We start from the raw sequence: 8,691 nt of genomic DNA on the forward strand, positions 1-8,691 counted from the left end.
ATATCATGGTATTTTATTATGACAAAAATTAAGCACCAAATAAGATGGTAAATATGTTATTTATTTATTCATCATGACGTGAAACAGCAAATAAATAAATAAATAAAAGTAAATAAATATTTTGTGTTGTTTCTACTGAAAATATCTGAATTTTAAAAACAAAAATAAAGTTGCTTAAAACACAAAATTGCCTAAGATAAAACTCAAATGGTCTGAGATAGTAATTTTTATATTTTGTTTTGGAAAAAAAAAAACAATATTTCTGTTCAGCAAGGATGCATTAAATTGATCATATGTGACTTTAACATTCTTACAAAATAATTATATTTGTCTGTACATCAAACAATCCTGGAAAAGTATCATAGTATCCACACAATTTCTGAAGGATCATGTGACACTGAAGACTGGAGTAACTTTCGATTTACTGATGCAAACTTTTGCACTGTAGTGTATATAATCTTATTTGTGTGATCTGATTATATACACATTTAAATTTGACAGATCATGATCACATAACAAATTACGATCATCATCACTGGGATGATACGGTATGTTTTAATTCATCACATCTGAATATCAGTGAGAATGTGAATAAGATTTGAGATCTGCAGCAAAGGAGAAACTGTAAATAATGGGTTAAATTTCATTCTTTTTCTCACACGAAGCTTTCATATAGCTTCAGGTAAGTAAATAATAACAGAATTTTCATTTTGGGGTGAACTCTCCCTTTAAGCACACACCTGCCTGTTCCAACTTTCATTAAACGGGGCTCAAAATATAACATCTGTACTAATAAAGAGGTTTTGTGTATGGCGCGGTGTGGTTCTGTACCCAAATTAAAAGAGGAGATTCCTGGAGCTCTGTCCCGCTGATCCACACTTGTGTCCCCATGGGGGAAAGGTGATCCCGGAGATTAGGCTGGTGTTGGTTCAGGCTGGTCCGGGAGAGACAGACAGGGGCTGTCACCCTGCCAGAGCCTCCAGTCATTCAGAGGTGAATGCTGCTGGAAAAGAGGATGAGGAGGAGAAGAGGACAGACACAAGAGGAGGTGAGGGTCATAGAGGTCACAGCAGGGAATTATGGGTGATGAGTAACAGAGAGACCAGATTAATGTGGTCATTAATTCCAGATGGAAATAGGATAGGATGCTGAGAGTGACTGTAAGGAGAAAAAATAAAATGTTAGCACTTTGCACAGTTTGTTAGAATAAGTGGGTGACACATTACCCCACTCTACCTCTAAATAACATGCATGCATACATATCTGAAGATATAGCTCATGATTAGCTTTTTTTAACACTCTAACTTGTATATTTAAAACACGTTTGCATTTTTCAAACAGTGTCAAATTGTAAATTTGCAAAAAAATAAAATAAATGAATGAAAAATACATAGGCACAATTTGTACACAAATCTAATATCAAGCAAATGTAAAAAGATCAAAAGGTTTTAAAATAATTTAAAAAAAATTGATTCAGTGTCTCCAAACCTTTGACTGGTAGTGTAAATATAGATCAATATTTGATGATGTTGGCTCTTTGTCAGGTGCATGGCCTATTCTGTTTCAGAAAAGGGCCCCTGTGACCCTACCAGAGGGGGACAGAAGCCATCAGCACTTCTCTGCACTAACAAAGAGCTCCCTTTGCCAAGCCAAATAGGTGTGTGTGGTTGATGTGGTATTACCTCATGCAGAGTCACTTATCTGTCTTCTGCATGATGACCTTGCGCTGACCTACAGAGGTATCTTTTTCACCTGTCTGCACACAAACCGTTGCCATTGGCTATAGTTGCTTTGATTCACACAGGCTCCTCTGGTCCGGCTGTAGATCATCCTACAAGAGAACCGTTAGTACAACACTATTTAGAGAAAGACCTGTTTAAAATAACAATGCTGGAAATGTTCTTGACCCTCCGACTCCCTCCTGTGGCCATGTCAGGGTGAGAGATGACTGCCTCATCAGAAAACCATTTTTTCCCCCAAATACTTTTAGAAGTTTAACATTTAAATTTAGGTTACACTTTTAAGGTGTCCTTGTTACAGTGTATATGTACATTTAAGTACTGAGAAATATTAGTTAACTAGGTGCACTTAACAGGTTTAGGGTTTGGCTTAGTCTTGCATGTAATTATCATAAGTTATTGTTATTATAATAGTAAGTACATGAAACATATGTAACAAGGCCACCTTAATATAAAGTGTAACCAGAATTTATTCATGTTTCTTAAGAACACATAGGGCAAATAAGGAAAATAAAATATGGATCTGGCTTCATTTTGCTTATTATTAAAGTTTATTATACAAACTTATTATTCTTTTTTTTTTATTCCATTAAATTTATCTCAGATCATCAAATCATAATACTTTTTCCAAGTAGCCAGACTTACAGTTCACACCCGGTAATTTATTTATTGTATTTTTCCTGCTGTTTGTGGCCATAACAAACCTACGTATTGTGAAAAAAATGACGTTGAAACAATTTTCACTAAGAAATTGCTAGTAAAAATGTGACATTTATTTACAAAGAAATAGAAAGTAATCATCGACAGAAACATGAAATGTAGGTTTTTAATTTTATATATATATATATATATATATATATATACTACAATTTTTAATTGTAAATGTTGAATAATTATTATTTTATATCTTAATTTGATTATTTATTATTTATTATTATTTTACATAGCTCTAAATTATAACACTAGAGGTGCAGAAGTGAAACAATTAAGCTTCCATTTAAATTACAGTGAACAGTGAATTCTGCAGAGGGAGAACAGCAAACTCATTTGCAACAGCTGCAAGTCCATACCTACAGCAAGTCTTGGGAAACAACCGTATTTCACGGAAAAAAGGCCACAGGTCACAGTTGCAGTGGTACGTTGTGAGAAACCATCCTGGAAAGAGAATCTGGCTGGAGAATTGGTCAGCGCAGGAGGTCGCCCTCAAGGTTCACTGACATAAAGAGGCTGAGCGATTGATGCTGATCGGGCCGTGGAGCAGGTTGACACCGCTCTCATCCCGAACAAGAGCTGCTGTAACCAGAGTGCTGAGAAACACACGGCCACAAAGACTCGGGGAGTAGTTTGACTAGTGCACTCAAAACAAGAAAGAAAGAAAAAGGGCCCATAAATGTCTGTGGATCCTCTGATGGAGATGTCCTAGGCATGCTTGGATCTTCAAAGGGTGCAGGTGAGAGAGTCATTGTGCTCCCTGACGTCTCACATTACCCTTTTAGCTCCCAAAGGGGGGCAGAACATCAAAGATGAGGCTTAAAAAGCCTGTCATTGCTCACCTCTACATACCTGCAGTCCGTGGTCTCGCTCCCGTCTGCTTGGGCCAACAGCTGCAACTCAAAGGAAGAGCTCTTAACTGTACTGTGTCAAATCAAACAATGGGGCTCTTCCACAGGGCTCACCCCTCAGCTGAGTGACTGGCATGTATAAGGTATGATGGGATCATTTCATTTGGTTGTGACAAATGAATACAGATGCTTCGAAAACAAGTGCAGAGAAGTGGAGCTAATTCAGAGCAGTAATGCGTCTTCATGGCACGCAAACAACTTAGCATTTAGCATAAGAGCACCACATATAGCAATAAATTTGCAATACACTAGTGGTCAAAAGGTTTAAATAATTAATATATTTTTATAATAATAAAAAATAATATATAAAATATTATAATAATTTATAATATTTTTTACAATTTAAAAAATTATTTATATTTTAATGTACAGTATTTAAAAATTACATTTATTCCTGCAGCTGCAAAGCTGAATATTCAGGATTCGGTGTCAAATGGTCCTTCAGAAATAATTTCTGAGGTTGTCAGTTATTATCAATTATTATTTATGCTTATTAATAATGGTAATTATGATTATTAATATTTTAGGGAAACTTAAAAAATGTTAATATTTTAAATATCTGTATATTTTTATATGATGTTTATCTTTTACCTTTTCCAATTAATTTAATTCGTCATTACTATAAAAATAATAATAATAATAATAAAAAAATATATATACAAAATTTGCAGAAAGATTACACTCACCAAATTTGTAAAATAAATAAAAATACTGCAAATAACCAAGTGGTCAATGCAAATTCTTCTACTCTCTTGATGTCAAAATGTAATCAGACGTGCGTTGAATATCATGATTAAATGAGCAAAATCAATAATTTGGGTTTTGCTTTTAATATTTGCAAATTAGAAATATGGCTTTACATTGCACATTGGCTGCTTATTAAAGCACCTGTATGTAGTTTTGTGTATTTTGCTACTTCGGAGCAATCTGCACTTTTTTGCAGAAATGTCATACCTGCTCACCAAACTATTACCAGATCAGATGTTTGGGGGTAACGTGTGCCCAGATTTCAAAATGTGAAATAAGGCTCTGCTTACTGTAGTTACAAAATGTAAGTCTACAACTGCAATGTTCTTGTACAGCACCAAGATTCCTGTGAAGCCTATTTCTGTTGTGTCTAACTTAATTTCTGCAGAAACTAAATCTCAATGAAAACCCAGTGAAACCCTCAATTGCTTTCATATTGAACAGACATTGTGGTTAAAAATGTCAGATTTCATACCTTTGACGTTTTATGGACTAAAGTATAATTTCCAAAAGAATAATTGGCACTTTCCTTTATACTCAGGCCAGTAAGCCAGAGCTCGTCCAGCACTCTGAAGTTCAGACCAGAGCTCAAAGATCTCAGCTAACAAGCAGAACATCTGTCAATGCACATTTGGAGCTGGAAAAAAGACTAGAGTGAAAGGTGAAATAAAGCTTGGAGATGAGTTTCAGTTTAGTGCAGGTGATTAAAGTTTTCAGTTATGACTCATTGACATTGAAAAATAATCATATTTTTGCAAGCGTTAATAGTCTCATGCTTACACGTCATCTGAAGTAGGTGCTGAAAATAATGCAGAGTTTCTGCCATGTTTTTAAACTCCTGACATCATTGAGCATTCAACACCCTGCATGCGTTTGATAGTGTGTGACCGCATTCTTGACCTGTTCAGTATAATGCATGATGTACAGGGATTTCAACACCCCCAAACATACTGTACAGTGCACTGTTTGCAGATTTCGTCATGTGTTCCAGCATTACGTAGTGCTGGGTATTTGCAATTCTGCTGCATTCAAGGTTAATTAATTTGTTTATATTTCAGTCTTGTTAACGGCATCAAGTGAAGGGTATGTTAGCAACCAGACGCAGCACCTGCTTCTTATTACAGGGTAATACAATTTTCATGTCCATATCAGTCACACTGTTATTCCTTGGACATTTAGTATTGCTGATAACTTTTGGACAGACCAACTTATATATATATTACAACAAGAATATACTTACTAGAGCTGGGAATGTTTGTTTCTGTTAACGGCTCTCGAATGTCCATTCTTCTTCGAGAATACCAGATTAAAACACACACACACAAAAAAAGATTCAATATGCGCAACTTGCAAGTGAATCTACTGCACAACCAGTACAGTCTAATTTCAAAACGAATGACTCGTTTGAATCGATTCTTTTAAGTGAATCAAAAGCATACTGCGTCAGTTTCTAATGAATACTAATAAAATATTATTTTTGGTGAATCAAACACATACAGCTTGTAACTAAATGTGAGACTTTAATATATATATTCTATCATTGGCATTACTTGGTTTGGGAACACGAGAACACTGAATTTAAAACACTCCGTCTAAATTTAAACAGTGACTCTTATGAACCAATTCTTTTAAGTGAATCAAAAACATACTATGCAACCAAATGAGGCTGCATTTTAGTCAGAAATATACATTTATACACAAACTGACCACCAACACAAGTTTCAGATGCCATCTTTTTTTTTAGCTCAACCATCACAGAATGTAAAGCACAGTGGTCAGATTCCCAAATGAATTAGTCTAATGAATCAGAACATTTTAGTGAATCAAACACATACAGAGTGTAAAATATTACTGATAAATCCTATGTGTCAAAGAGATTGACGTATAATGACCCCATAATCATTTCCTCTGATTATATTTCAGTGATCAAGTCATGTGTTTTCTATCAGCTGTTTAGAATCAGAACTTGCGATGTCAGATTGGCGAATGAATCACTCTTTTGATCCAATCAGTCGAGCGGGTTTTTAAAAAGGTCTGAAATGGTTCACAATCCATGTTTGATTAATTCGGACAGTCATTAGTTACACCGCATTAGTTACTGGATATTTCACAAGACAGCAGAACAAGGTATTTCTACAGTCTGTCAACCACAAAACAGCTCTTTTTGCATGTACAGTTTGTAAACAGCTCAGTGTGGAAGCCGGGTAAACACGATTTGTATCCATTATCCTATCAAAATATGGACACACTTTTTCGAAGGCCTGTGCCTAAGTGCTGATGAAAGGCTAGAAATGCCCCTGGACTTTAATGGAAAAAGTAACATATTACTGTAGATACAAATGAACAATGCAATGTCATTAGATACTTTAAATTAAATATCAATAATGAAGTAATGTGTTAATCTTTAAAGTGACGCTCCTCACTGCAGTATAGTCTGGTGTGGGGAACAGCAGGCTGTAACCTGTTGTGTAAATAATCAGCCCTGTTCCAAGTGTGGCGGGCAAAGCTCTAGATCTTTACAGCTGCATCTGGGGAAGTATGATGAGGTGCTAAGTGTGTCATAAAGGCAGATCAACACTCTCTAAATCAGGTGAGGGCTCTTTCATTCTTATTCTTTCAAAAACCTTGAGCTAACTGAAGCTTATATAATTACACCACGTGCACTGATGTTTAATAGCATCGTCAGAGGTGCTGATAAAAATGATTTGCCATTATTCGCTTGGTGAATTTCTTCTTTCTTCATAAGCCAAGGAAACTGTTGAAAGAGCAAGCTACTGCAATTAACAGGTACGACTAAAGGTTTTAGTGCTCCCAGCAATGCTGTCACAACTACTGATTATTTTCCACCTTTGACTGGTGATTTTTTTTAAAGAAAATTTGAGAAAATTAAAATGAATGTATAATGTAAAAAATATTATTTTATGAAGTTGTGAATAATAATATTAATAATAATAATAATAATAATAATATTACTAGAGTAAATACATTTGACATGCATAATAGAATGCATTATTTGCTTATGTGTGACCTGAAAGCAGAAAGCAAAAAATCAGAAAGCAGAATAAATAAGCTTTCCACTTATGTATGATTTGTAGGGATAGGACAATATTTGGTAAAGATACAGCTATTTGAAAATCTGGAATCTAAGGGTTCAAATAAATAAATAAATAAATAAATGAATAAATGAATAAATGAATAAATACTGAGAAAATCGCCTTTAAAGTTGTCCAAATTATGTCCATAGCAATGCATATTACTAATAAAAAGTTATGTTTTGATATATTTACGGTAGGAAATTTACAAAATATCTTCATGGAACACAATCTTTACTTAATACCCTAATGACTGTTGGTATAAAAGAAAAATCGACAATTTTGACCCATAAAATATATTTTCTTTGCTATTGCTACACATATCCCCATGCTCCTTATACAAATGGTTTTGTGGTGCAGGGTCACATAATGATTCTTTGTAACTATTTGTGAAATTTGTTAGCAATATGAGTGAATTTTTTTTTTCAGTGTATATTTTCTCTTTGTTTACCCACATGCCAAAAAAATAAATAAATAAATACACATAAAAATCTATATTATGTTATACTTTCATACCTGAAGGTTGTATGAAGAAAGGGGATCAGCTAACAATACTCTTGACTTCTCTTTAAATTCTTCCTTCAAAAATTCTGTAAAAGAACAATTTACACAACTTAACAGTTTAAATAATATAACGTTTAACAATGAGAAATGAGAAACCTCACATTTCAGGCTTTAAACCATTTATTACGAAAAGAGATTGGTCAAAATCATAAATGATTATAGATTTAGTATAGGCTATAATAGGGCTGGATGAAAATGCAAATTCATGTATAAATTTCCACATGGTGAATGCTGCATAACAGTTCTTCACAAATGTATTTTGGGTGAAAAGTTCCTGTAAAGGTATACACCAAACCTGTAATAATCCGCCTTCTGTTCATCACAATCCTACAAGGTGGAATCCTGAAAGCATTTAAGACCTGAGGATTTAGTACTAAGGGTGTAAAAATCCCTATAAAATTATTGTTTAGAAAATGGAAAATTGGACCTGTTGGACCTTTTCCCTACAGATGAGGAAATAAAGTGCGTTACAGGAAGCCAGATTCAATAAAGCCGAGGTTCAATAACTTTCAAAAGGAAACAGAATGGAAAAGCCTATGATGTTGTCCCCTGATGGCATAACTCTGCATGAGTGTGAACAGCACACCCAGAGAAATTAGGTTTGTCTTTCCATCACTATGGTGCTAGCAACCAAGAAACATACACCTTGCCAAGTAAAGCCACATGCTATACTTTTATTGCATTTTTATTTCATTTTTTAAATGTTCCTGATTCATTTATATTCCTCCTGTTTTCCTGGAGACAATTTAAATATGACTTCTGGCCTGTTTTAGCCTATACCTATGAAAGTCTGGCTTGGATTTTCAACATAGTCTCAGACTTCTGAAGCCCATTGTGTATATACAAGTCTCTCTTCCTGTGGATATGACACATGGAAAAACTTAAGATTACATGCACATTGATTAATGGTTTCTTGATGGTCTAAAG

This window comes from Carassius auratus, chromosome 16 (genome assembly GCF_003368295.1).
Source record: "Carassius auratus strain Wakin chromosome 16, ASM336829v1, whole genome shotgun sequence".
In the NCBI taxonomy this organism is placed as follows: domain Eukaryota; kingdom Metazoa; phylum Chordata; class Actinopteri; order Cypriniformes; family Cyprinidae; genus Carassius; species Carassius auratus.